Raw genomic sequence first — 25,968 nt, forward strand, 5'->3', positions numbered from 1 at the left:
TTACACAACTACAAAGCACCTGCATCTTCTATGTACACCAGTAATCAGACAGCTTGTTATTGCAGCAATAAATCCAAATACAGCTGGTGTGCTCCTGATTTTTAAGTTTTCTACTTCGATGATCGACCTTCTTTTATTTAAAAAAAACAACCCAAATTTGATTGCTATAGACTATTCAGACACAAGTTCTGATAACTTACAAGTTCTCAGGCATTATTTGTCACATTGTCATCAACAAATACGTGAACAGTTAAAACAACAGTACAACAGCTACGAAAGAGGGGCACACAGAGATAAAATTGTTCGTGTGTTCATTAGATGTATGCACAACATTGCAAGAATCACGCCAGCATTCACTTCGTCATCTGTATCTCTTTTTAAAACTAAAAATATCAAAGTTACACACTAATACGTATAGCAATTTACACTTTACCGAGAAATAATTATCAAGGAGCACAATATATTAATTAGCAAATGTACTTTTTATGCTACCGACATTTTTTAAATTTTCTTTGTATAAAAACAAAAGGTTATTGCAAAACTGTAAACTAAATGTTTGGCAGCTGACATATTCCAAGCGAAAAACTGCGAGATGGGATTCTGTGACAGTTGACAGTAAATTTGCACCCATTAACTCTCACCAGGAGAGGCTATGGCGAATCTGCTTTAAAACATAGGATTGTCAATAACGGCACATTTCTATCTAATTATAGACAGCGATTTGTGTTGTACGTGCGCATTTTCTGTAATTGTAATGTGTAGTAAATTACTGCTCGGTAGTAATGTCCGATGACGTGGGGGAGACAGGTAGGACAGATTTTCAGTTTCCCTGGTTCTTGATTGATGGCTTCATGTTTTAAAATGGCGTTTAACTTTTATTTCCACGTTCTGTCGGTGATGCACATACAACCATGCACGTTGTATCTGCACCTTCATCCCATTCAAAACCCATTACAAGTCTCGGGTTATTCTTCTTATACTATAGGCCAGTGTGTTCAAATTAAAATTAGAAAGCATGCATGCAACATCTTTCATCGTAGGGGAATATATATATACTGACACGCAAAAGAAACGTCCAATTGTTATTATTTCATTCAAATATATGGTTTAATTTTCACAACTGCTAGAAAAAGACACACATCTGTTATATTGGACAACACAGCGAATTTAGCCATCAATATTTAGGCAAAAAATATCAAGGCTGATAAGGTGCATTAAAAATCTCCTACTTCAATAACGAATACTGGTATACCTATTAGCATTTCTTGCTGTTCGACTTCTTAGCCTGGTTCCGGCCTACCCAACTGTGCGGAGCATTATGGATAGGCCGGAACCAGGCTATTCGAATTCTGCGATACATATATAGAGTTCGTTACACGGTTTATTTTGCCATAGTGGGGTGTTTTGTCATTCTTTCAGAAGTGAGTATATCCTCTGGTGGATTTGGACGCGTTCGAAATCGTCGATCTGATAGAGCACGTGCTCTAATGACGAGAGATTGGGACTATATAGGAGCCAAGGTAACGTTTCGACATTGTTTTAGTGAAGATAATCCATTGCACGTCGCGCCATCTGACACCGGATATTGTCTTGTTGAATATAAGTTGGGTAAACGGCACGACAACAGGATGCAGAAGGGTGCCAATGTACCTTTGAGCTGTTAGATTACCTTCAACGATGACCAAACGGATTTACAGCGGCAACATATCCCGCCCCACACCATAACGCTACCACCACCACCAAACCACGCATTCCACCGTTAGGAGAGGGACTTGTAAGTTGTTAGAAGTTGTTCCCAATCCTTTTGATTTCATCAATAAAATATGTTCAAAACAAGTATCGGTAAAACGTTCACCGCAACGTCGGAAAACACGCCGCTGTCTATCTGAACGGTAAAACGCGAATCTTGAACTGTCAGACAAGAATGCACGGCACCATTTTTTTTAATTTTTTTTTAATACATAGGAAACACATTTGGACGGTGTCCTCACAACACATTGTAGTAAGACGTCACGTCGATGATGATTAAGGGACATTCCCCCTACAACACGACGCTCGCGACGCGGCTTGATACCATGGGAGCGGAGACGCCTCAACCTAGTATCTCGGTTTATACTTGGATTAATTGTGTGTTCCTCGTGTCTCATTGCGGGTTTTGGTACAGTTCCAAACTGGTTGTGCTAGCGCTGCAATCCCGAGGAGGCGTCGTGACCGTCGGTCCACCAGTCGGCAGTTGTACCAGTCAGTCTAAGGCGCCAGTAGACACGAGATATTGTGTTTCTGTGGACATATTCAGAGCTCTTGTGACTGTTTTGTCTCTATCTTGCCACCAATAGGTGACTGTCCTGTAGCATGCATTGTTAGGTACTATGTAGCCTAGGCAACCTTACGCAATATGGCAAATGAATTTCCAACACAATATATATAAATATTTAGGTCTGAAATGCATGAAATAGATTCGCGTGTATAAGTGCACGTGTCATTTGGGGTATGTATAGTTGATGTTTCTCGGACACGAGCAAGCATAGCGAGTTCAATCAATTATGGATTGCTTGTGTATGATACCAAGTAATTAAAAATAGTGTACAAACAATTACTTATTTAAAAATCATTGGTGCGTTTCTTTTGCGTGTCATTAATTTTTTTAAAATTGTCATTTGGAGATCAGAGACTGTTTAGAATGATGAAATTCCACATATACAATGATCAGTATGACCCCATGCACCACACAACAGATCAGTGACAGAAATTGGGGAATTTGTAGGACAGAACTTTGTCTGACATTCGGGTGTTTTTCTGAGGGAAAATGTCACATACCCTTGTCGTAATGTTTTGTCAATTAATCAGCGTTGTAGGTAATCCTTGACGTCTGACTGTTCCTTTCGTTGTCGGTTGAGTCTGTATATTGTGTAATGATGTCGGTTGAGTCTGTATATTGTGTAATGATGTCGGTTGAGTCTGTATATTGTGTAATGATGTCGGTTGAGTCTGTATATTGTGTAATGATGTCGGTTGAGTCTGTATATTGTGTAATGATGTCGGTTGAGTCTGTATATTGTGTAATGATGCTAGGACAGACTAAAATTTCGTATACAGGTCATTCTTAGATACCAGTATTTCTTAGCGTATGACCGTACGATTCCCTCGCCCGATACGGGTTTTCTATTTTTCCGTATCAGATCACTAACTGTGTAACAAATTTATCACGTCGAATACCTCTAACTGTATATGAAGGGGTCTACATGTATATCATGCCAATTATCGCTTCGCCAATTTTGTCACGGCTGCAAGTCGAACCCGACAATAAATTAGACGCTCTACGGTGTTTTTTTTTTCACGGCGTCATGTGACTAAGATCTGACCAATTAGATTTCAACAATTTTGTCGGACGTACACCACTATCGTAGACGGCCTCTGTGTGACTATCGTGTACTCTTTGAGCGTTCCTAGATTTGTGTTAGTTCAAATGTAAGTCACGCGTATAAGTGCAAGAAATGCACGGCAACCAAACATTACACGACTCTCATTGGACGATTCATTTTTGTTTGTTTTCGTTACAGTCTTAAAGGGCTGTCTTACGAATATCGACAATACGTGATACATTTGGACGTTGCTACGCAACTTTCAAAATTTCAAATCCACCTCTCCTAAAGCTATCATATTTGTTTCTTCGATCGGAGCACCCTTAAATCGATACGACCAAAACACATCCTATATAGGTTGTGTATCTGGGGTTTTGGGGGGGTTGGGGTTACATTGAGATGTGTCTCCGTTGTCTGCCTGTCACTGTTGTCCGTGGTAGAAGACATATTTCTATTCCATAAGACAAGCAAGCTTCCAGAACTCTTCTTACCCGGTCAATATGGGTTCAAAGAGCTACTAGTATATTTGGTCTTTTAATATCGTTGAAAATTCATGCGAAATCTTCGATATTCATTTTCTTCTTCAAACTTTAATTCTTGGTCGTTCATTTTAAATAGTCCGAATCCTCATAAAGATGCTTTGTGCAAGGTTAGTTTAAATGACGTAGTAGTTCTTGAGGCATAGTGAAATACGTGAAAAGTTACACAGACGATATATCAATTTTGATAGAACCACTCACTTGAGCATTCGGCTGTGGTGAACTAAAATGGAATCGATAAAATTATCTAAGTACTGAAAATTATAAAAGTATCCCCTTTCACTATTCTACGACCTTCTGATTAGCAAAACCACGACACCACACGCACACAATCATGCAATTCTGTATTTAGAATATTTTGATAATGAAAAATGGCTTGAATAAAGATAGAGTTATAACGGTGACAGTACAAAGTGAAGCAACCTGGATATTATCTGATTTTCCAAGGAAGAGGGTGTATAAAAATAATGTCGACTCTATACCAGCTTTACGCAGAAACACCCCCTCCCCCTCCGTTGCGAGGGAATGAATTTTACCCCCAGAAACTAAATACGAGTATCAGTGCTTCGTCTTGCATCGTCTGTGTCCTCCTGTGCAGAAGCCGCGTCCTTGACAAGACAGACGAATTGGAATGCAATAATTATGTAAAATAACTTTTTTCAAGAGTAGTGTCGATTTCATTTTGTTTGTTAAACAAGAGAACTAAATCTTTCCCAGGGAGTAGCAATAACAGAAATTTGACAAGTCATAAATCGTAAATAAATGGTAACTTTAAAACATTCCCTTAGTGAATGACTGTTCTTAAACGAATTTTGAACATCTAATTTGTCAACATTGGCGTAAACAAGATAAAGGATTAGGACGCTTGCCCAGTATCACTTACCTCATAGTGTGAATATGATCCAAGGAATTGCGACTAATCTCTTTGACGGAATAATTATCACATAAAAGGGATTTTATAGCTTGCAATTTCAGCAACTCCTGCAAAGCAAATCATACCCAGTCCCCCTTTTAAAGTAATAGTGGATGTATAAAAAAAAAAATCCGGAGAAAAAAGATCTGTATTTTTTTCTGTTTTTTTTTTTTTTTTTTTTTTTTTTTTTTTTTTTTACAAACAAATCCCAAATACAAGAAATCTATCAGTTGAAAATATAAAGGATATGTTTTTATGAAGTGTTCAATTTCATAATGTTATTATTATACAGAATTTTGATACAGAATGAAAAATAAGGATGGGTTCATTGACAATGCTTTAATGGTAAATAAGCGTTTTAACACTGAACAATAAAGGCTGCCAAAATTCCAATAACATTTTGTTTTGAGTATCCGCTGTCCTTGAATACATCATCATGAGAAGAAAACCTATGTTTGACTTCAGGTACATTTATGCGACATTGTCATATGAGTTGATAATACTTTATGTTTTTAGAGTATCATGTTTTTAAGCGTTTGAGTGTATGCAAAGTGTATCCATTTGGATGAATTACAAAAGTTTATTTTCCCAGATTTTATACAAATTCAAGACACTTTCACTGCTTGTATATCGAATTAAAAACTTATCCGTATCTCGCCGGGAAAGTTCAACGTCTGGTTCGATAATCGACAAAACAGCGTGTTTATGAACATGCACTGCCAACTCTCTAAACTCTCTTGCGACATTCCAGTCTTTGATCGGAGTACACCCTTCCTTGAAAGGTAGCACTAAAACCATATTTTATCCCAGAATTTCCCACGAACAGGGATTACTTCTAATGCTTGATTAGCAGAGGTCAAAACACAATTTTCATAAGATACTATGCAATAAACGTTTTGTGTTCTTACAAAGTTACATGACTGCACGCGGATTTTCTCTACTTCATGCAAAAAGTTTTGTTTTTACAACAGGTTATTTTGTAAATTTAATGAAGCTTTCAAAATCATGTTGCTTTTTTGAACCCGATTATACCAGTTGTTCATTTTTGTGACGTCATTGTTTTTTAGTATAAAGAAACTGAAGAGGTCAACTGGATTGAAATTGTGAAAGTCAATATTTTGGAAAAGTAAATCTAATCAGCATGGGAAGATTTTAAATAATATATATATATATATACACTGATAACATCATGATATATCTATGGATGGATGGATGGATGTATGTATATATGTATGTAAGTATGTATGTATGTATAATGATGTTATCAGTTTAATTAACCTATCCACGATGTCAAAACAAGAGACTACATTCTCCGTAGAAAGCCGTGATATTGTGAAGGCGAGTCGTATCAAGGTAGTCCGATATTTACTGATTATACGCTTAACAATTTCTTAACCACCGCGATGGTATATTATGTAATGCTCTTAAAATACTTTTGAATCTTTGTTAAGTAGTTCATTCTGGTTCTGATTTGTTCCGAAATTGATTTCTGGTATATAATTATGGAATTCTTTAAAAACACACTGCAATGACAAGTTACATATTTTGAAATATCTTAATAATTTGTCGAGTCTGTTAAACTAATCAGAATGGAGATTTCCATTAGCATCACTATTCAGTGAAAATTACAGATCGAGCTTGTGAATTTCAATTCAATGTGTTTGTTATTGTCCACGGTTATTTTTAACGTTTGCGTTTTCTTCCCTGTATTTTTCATTTACCAGTTTAGATTGTAACTTTTTTGATATATGAGGAATTTGTTCTGATCATGAATGCCTTTTTAGACATTCTTATATTTAGAATAATTGTTCTAATGCTAAACTGTTTCAAAAAATACCGTGCGCATTGTCAAGTTTCTTGATTGAACAGTTAGTATATAGGTCCCTGGTATTTAGGGAATATTTCAAAGAAATGATAATATACATGTAAAAACACAACCTATATACAGTGTACACTTCTAGTCGTTTCAGCAACTGTTTACAGATGTAGCAAATGTTCTGGAAATATGATGTCTTGGAGTCGTCATGAAAACGTGAAGATAACGAACAGTGATCAATCCCATAACTCCTATAATGAATACGAAATTTAGAGTAGGACAAACACGGACCCATGGACACACCTTCTAGAAATGAGATCAGGTGCCTAGGAAAAGTAAGCATCCCTTCACGATATTTTATTCTACAATTTGATCTTTAAAAGCTAATAACTTGAATTTTTTGTAGACTTTAGCAAAGTCTCTTAATCTAGAACCTCGATTAGTTCCAAGACGAATCAGTCAAATTGAGTGAACATTTCCTGTAAGATTTGAAACATGCGAGAAAAACAGTGACTCAAAAATTATCGTGCAGTTAATCAAAAGCAATTTGTAAAGTCTTGACTAGAAAAATTAACTTAACGATAAAGTGAACCTTGCTATTATGGTATTGAAGATGTCCATGAGGCAAGGATATCAGTTTCTTCAATTTTTGAGTAAATTACACGTTATTGAGGTTAGTCAGTTTTGAGGAAATGCTATGATGCAGACTCTCGAGGAGAATTCGGTTTGGTCCATAGAATTGATGCAAGTGATCCTCCCTAACATGTATCTGTAAAAGATAATTAACAGTAAGACATGTTGATAATCAAGTGTTAATATCCGGCGGAGTACGCCTTCTTACACAGAACATAGCACCTCGTGTGTGTCCATGTGGTTGTTAGAATTCTATGTAAAAGGAAGAAAACACGAAAATAACGGTCTCCAATAGGTGGACGTTAAACATGGACTACATGTTTTACCATAGGGAAATGGGGGAATGTAGTAGATAGATTTCCATGCCCTGAAACAACACTCGCATCACAGGAGATTCAGCAAGTACGTAAAATTAGTGGCGGAAAGGACTTTAATTCACTGTGTATCAGAATGGGGACTTCGTGATGTCTGTTGTACTTCACAAATGACATAGTGAAGGGGTAGATAAAAACCAAAGAATTTCAAAGTCACCAGAACAGTATTTCTGCCTACGATTCATAGAGCGCCAAGGGATATTTTAATCTGCATTCTAAGAAAAACTAGTTTTGTTTTATTGTTGTGTGCCGAACTGGTTTACAAATCACAAATACTGTGGAAAGTTGGTTGGTTGTGTATTGTTCAACATTCCGCTCGAGAATTTTTCACTCATATGGAGACTTCACCATTGTTGGTGACGAGCTGCAAAATTTAACCTATGCTTGATGCTTACGGCCTTTGAGCAGGGAGGGATCTTTATCGTACCACACCTGCTGTGACACGGGTCCTCGGTTTTTGCGGTCTCGTCGGAAGGATTGCCCCATTTAGTGGCCTCTTGAGACAAGCGGGGGTACTGAGGACCTATTTTAGTGATAATGATTGAAGTTGTCTGGATTGCATGTATATATGTGTTGCTTATATTTTTTATTCGGGTTATTACCTGTACAAATATTTAGTACGTTTTATTGAGTCGACTAGCGTAGCGAGCTATACTCCTTGGCATCGGGTCCGTCCTATGGATTCACTACCACCCTGGCTTATATGCAACTGAATATAGTTGACTGGCAGTTATGTTAATTGATTTGTTAAATAAAATCACTGTAGTGCACATACCATTCTTAATAATGTCAATGGAACGCACACATTGTTTGTGAAAGAATGGGAAAATATTTTAGAGAATCGGGCATCTTTTTTGTGGGAATACTTCATGTAAACAGAGCGAAGGAAGATTTGAAGAGAATGATTTGTAACGATACCTGCTACAAATTGTGTCCAGGCTGTTACTGTTTTGTCTTTTGTGGTAGGCTAAAAGAAATTGATTTTTGACATACATGTACCAATATTAAAGTGATCATCTCATGCAGATGTGCTGGGTACCATGGATAGTGACCTTTGATTTTGAACTTGTATCTTCACACAACATATGAAGCTTTTTATGGGTAAATTCCTCTAGCCGATGTGTCGTATTCCTAGTTTGTGACGTTGATCTAGTATAACTCTTTTGCATGTACATTTTGTTTTACCATACTTAAAAGATCATAATAAAGCTTATAAGACGGTACTGTACATATATCCCCCCACCCCTTGTTTGAAATCGTAGAGCCTTTGATATATTGTGTAGGGATTATTATTACTTGTACAAATATTAAGTACGTTTTATATATTTTGTACAGGTTATTACGCGCGTACAATTTTTAGAACATTTTGCGAATTTTGCACGGGTTATTACGTGTAAAATTTTTGAGAAAATTTTGCATATTTTGTACGAGTTATTACGTGTATAATTTTTAGTCATTTTGCATATTTCGTACAGGTTATTACGTGTATAATTTTTAGTACATTTTGCATATTTTGTACAGGTTATTACGTGTATAATTTTTAGTACATTTTGCATATTTTGTACAGGTTATTACGTGTATAATTTTTAGTATATTTTGCATATTTCGTACAGGTTATTACGTGTATAATTTTTAGTATATTTTGCATATTTTGTACAGGTTATTACGTGTATAATTTTTAGTATATTTTGCATATTTCGTACAGGTTATTACGTGTATAATTTTTAGTATATTTTGCATATTTTGTACAGGTTATTACGTGTATGAATGTTTAGTACGTTATATATATTACGTGTAGAAATGGTTAGTACATTTTATATATCTTGCACAGGTTATTACGTGTAAAATGTTTAAGAAATTTCTATATTTTTACAGTTTATTCACTGAGTAGATGTTAAGTAAGTTTTATATATTTTGTACTGGATATTTCATTTCATCTCTTTAATCATTTCCTTTTTATATGTTTGATACGTTTTGAATATTTAGTGTGGGTTATATTCTGTACGTTTTGAATATTTGGTGTGGGGGTTATATCCTGTACGTTTTGTGTATTTGGTGAGGGTTATATCCTGTACATTTTGTATTTTTGTGTGAGTTATATCCTGTGTGTTTTGTGTATTTGGTGTGGGTTATATCCTGTACGTTTTGTATTTAGGTGTGGGTCATATTCTGTGTGTTTTGTATTTTGGTGTGGGGGTTATATTCTGTATGTTTTGAATTTTGGTTAGGGTTATATCCTGTACGTTTTGTATATTTGGTGTGGGTTATATCCTGTACATTTTGTATTTGGTGTGGGTTATATCCTGTGTGTTTTGTATATTTGGTGTGGGTTATATCCTGTACGTTTTGTATTTTGGTGTGGGTTATATCCTGTACGTTTTGTATTTTGGTGTGGGTTATATCCTGTGTGTTTTGTATTTAGGTGTGGGTTATATCCTGTGCGTTTTGTATTTTGGTGTGGGTTATATCCTGTACGTTTTGTATTTAGGTGTGGGTCATATTCTGTGTGATTTGTATTTTGGTGTGGGGGTTATATCCTGTGCGTTTTGTATTTTGGTGTGGGTTATATCCTGTACGTTTTGTGTATTTGGTGTGGGTTATATCCTGTGTGTTTTGTATTTAGGTGTGGGTTATATCCTGTGCGTTTTGTATTTTGGTGTGGGTTATATCCTGTGCGTTTTGTATATTTGGTGTGGGTTATATCCTGTGTGTTTTGTGTATTTGGTGTGGGTTATATCCTGTACGTTTTGTATATTTGGTGTGGGTTATATCCTGTGCGTTTTGTATTTTGGTGTGGGTTATATCCTGTACGTTTTGTGTATTTGGTGTGGGTTATATCCTGTGTGTTTTGTATTTTGGTGTGGGTTATATCCTGTACATTTTGTATTTGGTATGGGTTATATCCTGTACATTTTGTGTATTCGGTGTGGGTTATATCCTGTGCGTTTTGTATTTTGGTGTGGGTTATATCCTGTGTGTTTTGTATTTGGTGTGGGTTATAGCCTGTACATTTTGTGTATTCGGTGGGGGTTATATTCTGTATGTTTTGAATTTTGGTGTGGGTTATATCCTGTACGTTTTGTATTTTGGTGTGGGTTATATCCTGTACGTTTTGTGTATTTGGTGTGGGTTATATCCTGTGTGTTTTGTATTTGGTGTGGGTTATATCCTGTACATTTTGTATTTGGTGTGGGTTATATCCTGTACATTTTGTATTTTGGTGTGGGTTATATCCTGTGTGTTTTGTATATTTGGTGTGGGTTATATCCTGTACGTTTTGTATTTTGGTGTGGGTTATATCCTGTAAGTTTTGTGTATTTGGTGTGGGTTATATCCTGTGTGTTTTGTATTTAGGTGTGGGTTATATCCTGTGTGTTTTGTATATTTGGTGTGGGTTATATCCTGTACGTTTTGTGTATTTGGTGTGGGTTATATCCTGTGTGTTTTGTATTTAGGTGTGGGTTATATCCTGTGCGTTTTGTATTTTGGTGTGAGTTATATCCTGTACGTTTTGTATTTAGGTGTGGGTCATATTCTGTGTGTTTTGTATTTTGGTGTGGGGGTTATATCCTGTGCGTTTTGTATTTTGGTGTGGGTTATATCCTGTACGTTTTGTGTATTAGGTGTGGGTTATATCTTGTGTGTTTTGTATTTGGTGTGGGTTATATCCTGTACATTTTGTATATTGGTGTGGGTTATATCCTGTGTGTTTTGTGTTTGGTGTGGGTTATATCCTGTGTGTTTTGTGTATTCAGTGTGAGTTATATCCTGTGTGTTTTGTATTTGGTGTGGGTTATATCCTGTGTGTTTTGTGTATTTGGTGTGGGTTATATCCTGTACGTTTTGTGTATTTGGTGTGGGTTATATCTTGTGTGTTTTGTATATTTGGTGTGGGTTATATCCTGTGTGTTTTGTGTATTTAGGTGTGGGTTATATCCTGTGCGTTTTGTATTTTGGTGTGGGTTATATCCTGTACGTTTTGTGTATCTGGTGTGGGTTATATCCTGTGCGTTTTGTGTTTGGTGTGGGTTATATCCTGTGTGTTTTGTGTATTCAGTGTGAGTTATATCCTGTGTGTTTTGTATTTGGTGTGGGTTATATCCTGTGTGTTTTGTGTATTTGGTGTGGGTTATATCCTGTACGTTTTGTGTATTTGGTGTGGGTTATATCTTGTGTGTTTTGTATATTTGGTGTGGGTTATATCCTGTGTGTTTTGTGTATTTAGGTGTGGGTTATATCCTGTGTGTTTTGTGTATTCAGTGTGAGTTATATCCTGTGTGTTTTGTATTTGGTGTGGGTTATATCCTGTGTGTTTTGTGTATTTGGTGTGGGTTATATCCTGTACGTTTTGTGTATTTGGTGTGGGTTATATCTTGTGTGTTTTGTATATTTGGTGTGGGTTATATCCTGTGTGTTTTGTGTATTTAGGTGTGGGTTATATCCTGTGCGTTTTGTATTTTGGTGTGGGTTATATCCTGTACGTTTTGTGTATCTGGTGTGGGTTATATCCTGTGCGTTTTGTGTTTGGTGTGGGTTATATCCTGTGTGTTTTGTGTATTCGGTGTGAGTTATATCCTGTGTGTTTTGTATTTGGTGTGGGTTATATCCTGTGTGTTTTGTGTATTTGGTGTGGGTTATATCCTGTACGTTTTGTGTATTTGGTGTGGGTTATATCTTGTGTGTTTTGTGTATTTGGTGTCGGTTATATCCTGTGTGTTTTGTATTTAGGTGTGGGTTATATCCTGTACATTTTGTATTTGGTATGGGTTATATCCTGTACATTTTGTGTATTCGGTGTGGGTTACATCCTGTACGTTTTGTGTGTTTGGTGTGGGTTATATCCTGTGTGTTTTGTGTTTGGTGTGAGTTATATCCTGTACATTCTGTATTTTTGTGTGAGTTATATCCTGTGTGTTTTGTATATTTAGGTGTGGGTTATATCCTGTGTGTTTTGTGTTTGGTGTGGGTTATATCCTGTACGTTTTGTATTTAGGTGTAGGTTATATCCTGTACGTTTTGTATTTAGGTGAGGGTTATATCCTGTGTGTTTTGTGTTTGGTGTGGGTTATATCTTGTGTGTTTTGTGTTTGGTGAGGGTTATATCCTGTACGTTTTGTATTTAGGTGTGGGTTATATCCTGTGTGTTTTGTATATTTAGTGTGGGTTATATCCTGTGTGTTTTGTATATTTGGTGTGGGTTATATCCTGTGCGTTTTGTATTTTGGTGTGGGTTATATCCTGTACGTTTTGTGTATCTGGTGTGGGTTATATCCTGTGTGTTTTGTGTTTGGTGTGAGTTATATCCTGTGTGTTTTGTGTTTGGTGTGGGTTATATCCTGTACATTTTGTATTTAGGTGTGGGTTATATCCTGTGCGTTTTGTATATTTGGTGTGGGTTATATCCTGTGTGTTTTGTATATTTGGTGTGGGTTATATCCTCTACGTTTTGTATTTTGGTGTGGGTTATATCCTGTGTGTTTTGTATTTTGGTGTGGGTTATATCCTGTACATTTTGTATTTAGGTGTGGGTTATATCCTGTGCGTTTTGTATATTTGGTGTGAGTTATATCCTGTGTGTTTTGTATATTTAGGTGTGGGTTATATCCTGTGCGTTTTGTATATTTGGTGTGAGTTATATCCTGTGTGTTTTGTATATTTAGGTGTGGGTTATATCCTGTGCGTTTTGTGTATTTGGTGTGGGTTATATCCTGTACATTTTGTATTTAGGTGTGGGTTATATCCTGTGCGTTTTGTATATTTGGTGTGGGTTATATCCTGTGTGTTTTGTATATTTAGGTGTGGGTTATATCCTGTGCGTTTTGTATTTTGGTGTGGGTTATATCCTGTACATTTTGTATTTAGGTGTGGGTTATATCCTGTGCGTTTTGTATATTTGGTGTGGGTTATATCCTGTGTGTTTTGTATATTTAGTGTGGGTTATATCCTGTGTGTTTTGTATATTTAGTGTGGGTTATATCCTGTGCGTTTTGTATTTTGGTGTGGGTTATATCCTGTACGTTTTGTGTATTTGGTGTGGGTTATATCCTGTGTGTTTTGTATTTTGGTGTGGGTTATATCCTGTGCGTTTTGTATATTTGGTGTGGGTTATATCCTGTGTGTTTTGTATATTTAGTGTGGGTTATATCCTGTGTGTTTTGTATATTTAGTGTGGGTTATATCCTGTACGTTTTGTATTTTGGTGTGGGTTATATCCTGTACATTTTGTATTAGGTGTGGGTTATATCCTGTGCGTTTTGTGTTTTTGGTGTGGGTTATATCCTGTGTGTTTTGTGTTTGGTGTGGGTTATATCCTGTACGTTTTGTACATTTAGTGTGGGTTATATTCTGTACGATTTGTATATTTGGTGTGGGTTATATCCTGTATGTTTTGAATATTTTTGTATGGGTTATATCATGTACGTTTTGTATTTTGAATTATATCAAAGTACAAATTATATCTATTGGAAAAGATATATTATATCAACATTACGTACAAAGAAAATTTTGTCACATTTTCGGGACAACCCGTCCCTTCCTCAGAACAAAAACGCTAATTACACGTGGGAACTGAACAAATGTTATTAGCCTCTTTGTTCTGGTGAATGGATAGGACGTCCCGAAAAATTGACAATTTTCAATATGTTCGTGTCATTGGGTCATTTTAGTGCTTTGTATAACTTTTGGGTCACTTTAGTGCTTTGTATAACTTTTGGGTCACTTTAGTGCTTTGTATAACTTGGCCTTGTATCTCCTCTGTTGATTCGACTCTTTTTGATGTTAGAGTCGTTAGTTTTTGGAGCTCTATCTATATTATCGATGAATTTTGACGCAATAGTTTTGACATGAAAGATAGTGGTGTTATTTCAAGAACAATTATAATTAATAGATCTAAACAGGTGTACTCATTGTGGCGAAGGTGCAAATAGCATACAGGTGACAACTAAAATTGATTGATAGCTCAGCAAACTTGTCTTTTCCTGATGGCGCTTTGAGCCCCAATTTACCTTTTTAACATCCACTATCAAACATCCACTATCAAACTAATTAATTTGTCTCCTAGTTTTGCTGTTTCCGGTAGTTTTTTGATCTGACATTCCTTCATGGTAAAGTACGTCTTCTTTATCAACTACATGTATTTTTATGTGACTCTTGTATATTGGCACTAAGCAATCAATCACACTAAAATATAGGATCCATACCAAATTATTAGGATTCACAGTAAAATATTAGTCCACACTAAAATACAGGATCCACACCAATATACAAGAGTCACATAAAAATACATCTGTATTTTGTATTGCTTATAGGAGTTATGAGATTGATCACTGTTCGTTATATTTTTGTTTTGGTTTTGTCTTGGAATGAATAGAATGGTACATGCAAGGATCGGGTTCTGTTGACATCTCAGTGTTTCCTTTTTTCTTTATGGACCATACATACCGGTACTTCTCCCGTGCAAAACTATTTAGGGTGCTCATTAATTCATAGCTTTGACGAGTCATCGCGGTGGCCGAGAGGTTAGAGCGTTCGCCCCGCATGCGGAAGGCCGGGGTTCGAATCCCGGCCGCGATAGACCTAAGTCGTTAAAACAGGTAGTGACAGTTCCATCGCCAAACGCTCGGCATCAGGTGTGAATGTCACTGGTCCTCGGAGATGGCCTTAAAAACCGTCACAGTAGGTGTGGCACGCTAAAGAACCCTCACTGCTCAATGGCCGTAAGCGCCGTGTATAGGCCTAAATTTGAAGCCCTTCACTGGTCTTGATGATGTCTCCATATGAGTGAAAAATTCTCGAGCGAGACGCTAAGCAAGATACAATCAATAAAACAGAATACATAATGGCACCATCCATGAGCTAGATTTTACTGTGATCCATGAACTAGATTTTTCTGTGATGCATGAGCCAGACTTTATAGTGAACTATGAACTAGATTTTACTGTGATCCATGAGTGATTTCAATATGATACATGAGCTAGATTTCACTTTGACCCATAAACCAAAATTTACTGCGATCCGTGAACTACCAGTCATGTGATCCATGAATTAGATTTTTCTGTGATCTATGAAGTAGATTTACTGTGATCCAAACTAGAATTTACTGGATCCACGAACTAGAATTTACTGTGATCCATGAACTCAATATGATACATGAACTAGATTGTACTACCATCCAGGAGTTAGGTTTTACTCTGACCCATGAGCTAGACGTTACTGTGATCCATAAGTTAAGAGTTTACAACCATCCATTTTACATTTTTCTGTAATTCATGAGCTAGAGTTTACTATGATCCATGAAACAAACTATACATAACCAGATGTTTGCTGTAAACACACTTGCATCTTTTTTCCTAAAAAACTACCGAGTCTGAAGATCTTTTTTTATTCCTTTAGTTTACTCAGTTAGACGAAGATCTGAAAAAACTGTCAAATTTATCTCCTAAAACATCTCTGTTCAGCTCAAGAGCTTTTGCAATTCTTGTGGATTTTCTCCCTTGATTGATTCAAGTCGTTGCATAAAAGGTTCATTGAAACACTCAATAGGAAAAACTTTTAATGTTTTGAATATAAATGAGATTTTTGTTTTCCGTTTTTGAGGAAACGAGTGATATCAATTTTGTTCTTTCCGTCTGGCTGTCCCCTCGCCTATATACATGTCTGTCTGTCTGTCTATCTTTAACACTTTGATTTCTGAATGATATTTCAAAACTCCAGATGAAGAGTGTTTTGATCCTAATGATCCTTTTATTGTTTTTGAGGTCAAAAGTAAAGGTCACCAAGGCATATTATAAGAAGTGATTTTCATATGATATTATAATCAGTAGCAATGAAAGTGAAGAGTCAAAGCCCGATCACTTTAGTTAAAGTCAAAGTCAGTGGGTTGCATATGGGAGAAAATGCTTCTGAACGATTTCTCAAATACATTTTCAGTGTTAGCAAAGAATATATACATGAAGAGAAACTGTTTCTACATTATGTGACCCCGACTATTATTCTAGATAAAATAACAAAGGTCGAAATCGCCAATAAATGCATATCATTCGAGTTATAAAAATGAAACTTCATCAGAGAAGTATCTGATGTATTTAAGGATGATCCCTTCTGTTCTTAGGTCATAAGGTCAAGTTCACCAGTGATAGACGAGATCACGTGGTTTTCTGATGATTTCTGGGATTATTGATGATTTATGGAATGTCACTAATGATTTAGCAAACTGTGTAGATTAATCATCCTGATGTGGTCTCCCTGCACAATGGGATGAAGCATTCACTGATGTGGCTTTTTCATCTTCCATTCCATTCCATTCAGGACAGTTTTACAAACAATTTGAAGTCTTTTGGCGAAGTGATGCGTTTTAAGACGTATTACCTTTGATAACAAATGGCTGTGGTATGAAACAGTGATAAATGTAACTATCACCAATAAATGATATCCTAGACATTTAACCTTTAAACAGGCGAAAATGTTTTTGAAATGAAAGGTTGGTATCAGACATTGGCAAATTGTGCTTATCAATTTCACACCCTAGAGAGAACAAAAACGGAGATGTTTTGGGACCACCCTTGATAACGATCAGTGTTCCTGGAGATATGACCAAGGCCACTCACTCAGCATATCTCCAGAATCTCGGTCATACAATGTTATTTTACAACTTTGTAATTGACGATTGATTTTGTAAAAGATTTCAATATTTTGATACGAAACATTTATGCTCCGTACGCTGAAGAAGATTTCTATTTTGTCCCTAAGTTTGAATCTTTAAGTTAAAATGTTTTCAATATGTTTATAAACCAAATACCTGACCGTAGCCAAGTTCTATTATGACAAATATTACATTCGACCTTGACATGTGACCTTCATCATGAACCTTCCAAAATACGTAAATGTGTTGATATTCTAAATAAATGTTTGTGATACCATGTTTAAAATGAAGAAAATATGCTTGTGAACCACGACGCTCACAACCGTAGGCAAATCCTCTTCTGGCATAGAAGTAGATTAATATGGCATAATTCGCCCTTATTACGTGGAATTTGCAATTCAATAAGGCAGATTGGGTTAGCGAGGCTTCTATCTAGTTCGCTATCTACTGTGTGCAAAGAGCATCTGAATGGTGTAAAGTATCGTCCTAGACTGTGATCCACTTTTTATTGATTATCAATCATCCCTTTTTAGAAAATTTAGAAATTTTCATTGAAACTATTATGACGTCATAATACAAAAGCCAAAATGAAAATAGCGTCATATGTCCATAGTTTTATAATCTTTACTGAGCTGAATTAAGCCATTCGTGAACCTACCTTTTTTGACCTGACATATAACCTCCACCCCATCCCAAAATATTTGGGATGCCATGTTAAAGACGAACAAAACGTGTTTTTAAAACACTGTGTTCTCAATTTGTAGCCTAGGTGTTGTTTTGTCCTTCACAGGTGGTCTTGGACTAAAAAGCCCGAAAACAACATACATGTACATAGATCTTCGATCCCGAAGGAACTGAAAACATGAAGTTTAAAAATTAAAATCATCTTAATCCTGGTATATTACTATGAATGCTAGTGACCGCGCACCTTTCATACACACGGTGATCAATCGATTTCAGTAATCCTAAAGATCTATATTGAACATCATTTACTTTCTGTGCAGAAAATATTCCTTAAAGTACACGGTGTGTGAAAATAAACACCTGAATTAATCAGAAATTAATATCAGGTCGACATATCGTTAAAGTAGCTGAGGGGATTCTAATTTTCTCATTTCGCTGGAGAGATAACCTTCTCACGGATGCATAAATGTAATGGGCTTCAACCTCAAATTTCCCAGTCTTTATCTGACGTTAGATTGACATGTCGGCTCGGTAGTTTTTGGAAAATTCAGTGCAGGTATATCGTACGCCATCAGGCTGATTGGAATGAAGAAAAAATGTTGTTATAAGAAACAAATCTGATAAAAATTGAACAGGCAACCTTGTTGCTCCAATGCAAACACGGAGGTCAAACATTTCACCTTATGGAATGTTGGCTAGAAGCAATATTGCCTGTCGCATTTAAGCTAAATGCTGTCTGGCTTTTTTTCTTTATGATTTTTTCGTAATTGTATAAAACATAGTCAATTACCTACTCCATAACACGTCCAGCGTATCTAGTGCATAGTAGAGTATAAAAAGAAACTAATTACACTTGGAAAAGCAATTTATATCTGATAAAATGTTGATGTACAAAAGCAGATGACACCATCATCACAAGCAAATATCAAGGAGAACAGTTTCATTTTTTTCATGAAAAGGCAGGCATATATATATTTTTAAATATAATCAGTTATTCGTAGAACGTACTTTAGAATTACATAATTAATAGATAAAATACCTATATCAGTGGGAATGATCAATATTTTAGTATTCAATATACATAAACAAAATCATTACAGAGCGGCAAGATTCATATATCAAAACAATTATCCTTATGTGAGACCTGGTTTCTACTATAAAGTGACTGCGATATCTGTGATAAATGACATTGATATTTGCTACATGAAGTGACAATGACTTCTGTTACATCCTCATATCAAAATACCCAAGTCGCCATTACTGTCAAGAAGCAATTCAGTGATGGAATTTCTTTTTCGTCAATTCGCTGTGACGTATAACAAAACTCCCGAATAATGATTCGCTATTCGTGACTGCTATTCAATATTTGAGAGAGAGAGAGAGAGAGAGAGAGAGAGAGAGAGAGAGAGAGAGAGAGAGAGAGATTTCATTTGCCGAAAACTGTGACTTACAGTCCTCTGATATCAGTATCAGTTCATTCTCTCGTATCTCCTACAGTTTGAGGCGTATCTTCTACCTAATCAAGATAATCTTAAAAATCATGTTCCTTTACTTTGATATTGTAATCAGTATTTTTTGCTTAAAGAATGAACAGCTCCAGTTAGTTGTGTGTTGTTATACAAATAAACAAACAACTCTTCACTTGAGATTAAAGTATTTCAGCTTCTCCATCATCAACATCCCATATTTATATAGCAATATTCCATTATTACCTGCATATGTGTTTATATTTCTCAACTGATTCGATAAGCAAGAGATTGTTCTGCGTATAGTCAGTTTTTAAATCGAGGCAAGCTACTGACAAACAAGTTGATGGGGCAGGGGTTTCAACTGTCTCGTTTAAAGTCAGCATTCCGTAAATTCTATGGTCGTTATAACGATCTAGTTTGCCAATACAACCTATCATTAGGTCAAATGCTGTCTGACTTGTTTCATACCGATTGTTAGGCCGTTCTTGGCAAAATGATTTTGACTACGGATGACTGTTGACCTGATCAAGATATAGGGCTCATGGTGGATGTGACCGGTCGACAGGGGATGCTTACTCCTCCTAGGCACCTGATCCTATCTCTGGTGTGTCCAGGGGTCCGTGTTTGCCCAACTATCTACTTTGTATTGCTTCTAGTAGTTATGAGATTGATCACTGATCGTTATCTTCACTTTTCACCTGCAACTGTCCATTCTTTAAAATCTTATTTGCCAATTAAGTTCTTAGAAAAAGAACAGATTCATCATCAAACAAATAACAAGAAAATATAGTAACAATAGTAATTAATGATCTTTTTAAGGAGGTATGCTACACCAGAGAAATTTGATGTGGATGAAAAGGGGAGGATATGTACAACAATATTTTGAAGTTGAAAATTTTCAAATTTACTTTATTTTGTCAAAAAATACAGTTTTAATAGAAAGTAATCTGGAAAAAAATTAAAACCCCTGCTGGACTCGAACCTGCGACCTACATTTCAGCAGTCGGTATTCAAACATACTGAGCTACTCGGCTAGGTATTGAAATTGAAAAGGAAAAGTCAAATATTGCTGATATCGATTTTTTCATCCATGTTTTTACAGGAAGTCAGCCATTATGACGATGTAGAGTACTACCTTAAATGCATGTCCATGAGAAAACCACGCAGAGGGCGCTGATAGCAAGATTGCTTTGTCTCTACGATTTTTCGTCTTCTCGCCTGCCATTCAAACGCTATACTCTTCCTTCCTTAGAATAAGGAGAGTTCAGGAAGGGGAGGTAATTTCTCTGTATTTTTCTCCTGCTTCGTTCTGCAAGTGAACTTTCAATGATTGATTAAATTGAGGATTTGCTTCCATTTAAGACATGTTCATCAAATTTTCTGTTTTTCACAGGGTTCTACAGCATTCCAAAGAAATGATAATTTACACTTTATCGATTTAATTCATTTTAGACAACATTTTTTGAACTGAAATCTTTAAAACAAAAATAAATATTTTCTAGAACAATTCAGAAGCTTTCTTAAAGCATCCAGCATGAGTGGAAGAAAACATAACCCATTTGACCAGAATAAACGTCTAACGAATTGTGCACTAAGTTTTTCAAAGAGACAACCCCTTCTTATTTGTAATATAAAAGAACAAAATAGGCCAATGATGAACAAATATATGGACTGGACTGGTAAATGAGTCCAATAACAGCACGACTATCTAATTGTCTTAAATGGGATATAAAGGATATTAACTCAATGTTTGTTTATACGGAATCTAATCATACTTTCGTAAATCTAGACTTATCTAAATATGTAATTGTGTATGAATAATTGGTATGCTAAATAAGACTGTCCATTAAGTAAATTCCTTATTATCTAAATATGTAATTGTGTATGAATTTGGAGTGCTAGATGTGTCTGTCCATTCTAATAACAAACGACTGCGTTCAACTTTCATACCATTCTTACCCGAAACTGTTCGTTCTGTAAACTGCAGTATCTATGACAACCTTTAAACGACTGCAGTCATGTTTGTATGTTTTGTGAGCAAGAAATTGGGGGGGGGGGGGGGGGTGTCTCAATTTGCACTATTACCTTTATACGACGAATTCCTCTGTTATGTTGTTACGGGTCAGAATTACCTCGAATGCCAGATAAAAACAATTCAAAGATTTAATAATTTAATTACCAAATTATTTGCAGTAAAATATATCAATGAAAAATATTAACTTGCAGTAATCAACGTTCACAAAACAATGTCCTTTATTTGTTTACCGCTGAGCTGAATTTACACACGAGAATACACTGCTTACAGCGATGTCTAAATCGCCCGTTAAGTCCAGTAACAAAGTCCTTTATTTGTTTACCGCTGAGCTGAATTTACACACGAGAATACACTGCTTACAGCGATGTCTAAATCGGCCATTAAGTCCAGTAATCTACTCAAAGTAGTTCTGCAGAGTGTATCTTACCACAAAATTGACCATCGATATAAACTAAAACAAAATTCTAGAAAATCGTATCTCTAGAAAATATACAGTTCCAGTAAACATTTTATACACCCTTTTCTACTTAACTCTCCAAATCACCGAAAAAATAGAACGTCTATTCAAGGTTCTCTGAAACTAGCTCACACATGTACTTCACAACACGATGTCAAGACGATGCTGATTGCGGTGAGACATTTTGCAAATAAATTCTTACAACTGTGATCTTCAGTTCATATAAAGTTTCAGGGTTTGGATTTTCTTTTGAGCATTCTCGTCAATATTCATAGGCTACTGATAAAGAAATTTGATGGTGCATGGGTTTCAAAAGTCTCCTTTAAAGTCAACATTTCGCAAATTCTATGGTCGTTATAATGATCTAGTTCGCCAATACAACCTATCATTGGGTCCAATGCTGTCTGACGTGTTTCATACCAATTGTTAGGCTGTTCTTGGTACACTAATTTTGACTACGGATAACTCCGTTTACCTGATCAAGACATAGGACTCACCGCGGGTGTGACCGGTTGACAGGGGATGCTTACTCCTCCTAGGCACCTGATCCCACCTCTGGTATATCCAGGAGTCCATGTTTGCCTGACTCTGTATTTTGTATTGCTTATAGGAGTTATGAGATTGATCACTGTTCGTTATCTTCACCTTTCATATGGAATGAAAGGCCAAACATTTACTGTTTTATATGAAACCAGGTAACCATCAAATGTTTCGTCTAACAGGCCAAGAACCAATTCAGCAATACGTAGAATTGCGCTGTCATGCGGAAACCCTACGACTCTTTGATTGTTGTTCTTCCACGAAGAAATTTCAATATATTCGCACTATGTTTCTTGTCCGAGTATCACTAGATTCATCTTGGGCAAAAATGAGGTAGAAAAATTCTCTAGAGGGACGTTAGACAAGATACAAACAATCAACCAATTATTCATTTAGTACACACAGCATCAGATATTTGTTCTCCATTTGGGGGTTTTCGAGATGAAAATATTCGTTATCACTACCCTAGTAACGACAAACATTCTCGTGAACTAGACCCACAAACAGCTATTCTTTATTCCTTCCAATTGAATAATTTATCTGTTTTCATCTCTTTATGTGTGTAGGCTTCTTGGCAAACTTTCACCGACATATTGGTCTGAAAAGTGTCCATACGTTGGAAGTCCATTCTTAACGAAAAATGCCTTTTTTATTTTTTTTAACAGAATTTAAGAAGGGATGAATGAAACAATTTGAAATTAGCATCCTGACGGAGCTCAGTCACCCAAGTATCAAGAAGGTACGCTTTTACCATTTCTTGACCCTTAAACTATGAAATCTTTGTACACATTATTAATCAGGCAAAAATGGGGAAGGGAGGAGTTAACAAATCAAAAAAGCCTTAAAGCAAACAAAATCTCTTTCACCGAATTGTAATATCATCAATAAAAAAAGCAATGAAAATGGCCATTCTCCCCATAGTTTTTCACTTGAAAAATGTTGTCCACAACCATCGCCAATGCTGATTTCAAGATAATTTATGTATCATAATATGGCTAATCGTATATAAGTCAGTTTGTTTGTGGGTTGTGCATATGCGGTACACTTTCTCTCTAAGAAGTGGGGAAATCCACGTGTTAATGACGTCGTATTCAAATTCAAATGTTTTATTGGCGATTACCAAACATGAGGCGCGTACATTATAAATTAACATCATATACTAGTATATGTAACATACTACACATTCTCAGATTAAACACAACTGTCCCAATTTCTCATTTCAGTGTACCTTGTAGATTAAAACACTTATTCAAATATTGACGTCATAGTTGATGCCATGGCGATGCAGTTAGATTATAATGAAATCCAGCATGGTAATGTTACCGGTGCCGTAGTATAGAATTTTCCCCCGCATAGACTTTCCTTTCGGAAAAACGGGCCCGGGATAGACATCCCCCCGGAAAGATGGGCCTGGAATAGACGGGGGGAAAGTCTATGCTGGGGGAAAGTCTATGCTACAACACCGGAATCGATCGATTGTTTGTTTTACGTCCTGTCGAGAATTTTTCATTCAGACAGATACGTCACCAGCTGTAAGTGAAGTACCACACATTTAGACCGTAGTACTTAGGCCTTAGCACAGAGGGTTCTTTAACGTGCCAACGCCTGCTGCGACACAGGACCTCCGTTTTTAGAGTCATATCCGAAAGACATGTGATTCTCACTTCTATGATCAGTGGTAAAAGCCCCTTTCACGCATGCACGGATCAGGAGCCGGTCAACGCCGGATGCAAAATTCTAGATATCCGGGGTGATCCGACGTCTTTGGGTTCTGTGACGTCGTAATGCCGGTGTCAACACTGTCTTATCACGATACAGACACGGAAAACGCCGGTTTCTCTACGGATAAGCACGGTAGCTACCCGTATATCCCGGGGAAAAATCCCGGTCGGTGGCAGCATGATCACAGGGCGTACGGAAGATCACGGTTTCTGCCGGTCCATCCACGGTTGTTTCACGGAGATACACGGATTATCACGGTCTTTCTTCCCTGCATTTATAGTGTCTCTCCATGTAGTTACCGGGAACAATCCGTGTCCAGACCGTAGACATCCGTGTTCTTCAGCAGAAAAGTTTCGTACACAGATGATCCCAGTCTTTACACGGTTACTTCGATGGCTACACGGACTTCTCAGTTGAAACACGGACCTCTCGGTTGATACACGGTACCTACACGGATCAATACGGCGGCGTCCGGAACGATCTGGCTTGGCCAAGCCAAACCGTGAAAAAAAAATAAACATGTTTAATTTTTACCCCAGATCGTCCCGGAATAAAATCCTCCGTATTGATCCGTGTAGGTACCGTGTATCAACCGAGAAGTCTGTGTAGCCACCGAAGTAACCGTGTAAAGTGCGGGGTCATCCGTGTACGAACCTTTTCTGCTAAAGAACACGGATGCCTACGGTCTGTAAACATAGTTTCACAGTTGGTTTACGGACCGTAAACTATAGTTAACGATTCGTTAACTATAGTTTTCATCCGTATAACTATATTCACATTTGTAAACTATAATTTACATTCGTTAACTAGTTCACAATTGTTAATCCTAGTTTCACAAATTGTGATACTATATTTATCAGATAAACTATGTTTAACATTCGTTAATTATAGTTTTTAATCGTAAACTATAGCTAACTGCCATTTTTACTCATAAACTATAATAAACAAAACTGTGTTTATCACTTTTTTGTGAATTCGGCGCATTAAATGACTATAAACAATATCTTACAAAACTGTGTTTATCACTTTTTTGTGAATTCGGTGTATTAAATGACTATAAACTATATCTTACAAATCGTAAACTATAATTTACATTCGTTAATAATAGTTTAGACTTGTAAACCGTAGTTTACAATCGTGAAACTTTATTTATCAGATAAACTATGTTTTGCAATCGCTAATGATTGTTTTCATTGTTAATTATAGTTTACGCTTGTGAAACATAGATTATCTGTTAACTATGGTTTACAGATGTGAAATATAGATTAACGTCGTTAACTATAGTTTACGGTCCGTAAACTATAGTTTACAGTCGATAAACCTAGTTTATCAACTGTGAAACTATGTTTAGCTCATTTTTGTGAATTTGGCGTGCCATAGTCATCAGCTTAGATATTATGAGATAAAAAATATACATCGGTTAGATATAAAAGTATTAAATCCTATACATTTACATAATTTGGAAGAAATGAGCGATGATATGGAATATTTAGCTGTGAGTGACTTTCAACTAACGTTGATACAAAAGAATTGCGACCAATTTTGTGTGTGTCAAAAGAATTCATACATCCTGATTGATTGTATATCATTTAACGTCCCTTTCGTGAATTTTTCACTCTCATGGAGAAGTCACCATTGCCGGTGAAGAGCTGCAAAATTTAGGCCTATGTTCGGCGCTTACAGCCTTTGATCGGCCTCGGTTTTTACGGTCTCATGCGAAGGACCGCTCTATTTAGTCGCCTTTGACGACTAGCAGGGGGTACTGAGGACCTATTCTTACCCGG

The 25,968-nt window shown here is 36.4% G+C and overlaps 1 long non-coding RNA gene across 1 annotated transcript; it reads left to right on the forward strand.

The window, feature by feature from the left end:
* Positions 1-770: 770 nt before the first annotated feature.
* Positions 771-21,464, forward strand: LOC125678308 (uncharacterized). The gene is made up of 4 exons (XR_008800258.1): positions 771-807; positions 1,420-1,774; positions 20,533-20,707; positions 20,824-21,464. It is a non-coding gene; the product is annotated as an uncharacterized LOC125678308 (long non-coding RNA).
* Positions 21,465-25,968: the final 4,504 nt, after the last annotated feature.

Source organism: Ostrea edulis, chromosome 2 (assembly GCF_947568905.1).
Source record: "Ostrea edulis chromosome 2, xbOstEdul1.1, whole genome shotgun sequence".
NCBI lineage: Eukaryota > Metazoa > Mollusca > Bivalvia > Ostreida > Ostreidae > Ostrea > Ostrea edulis.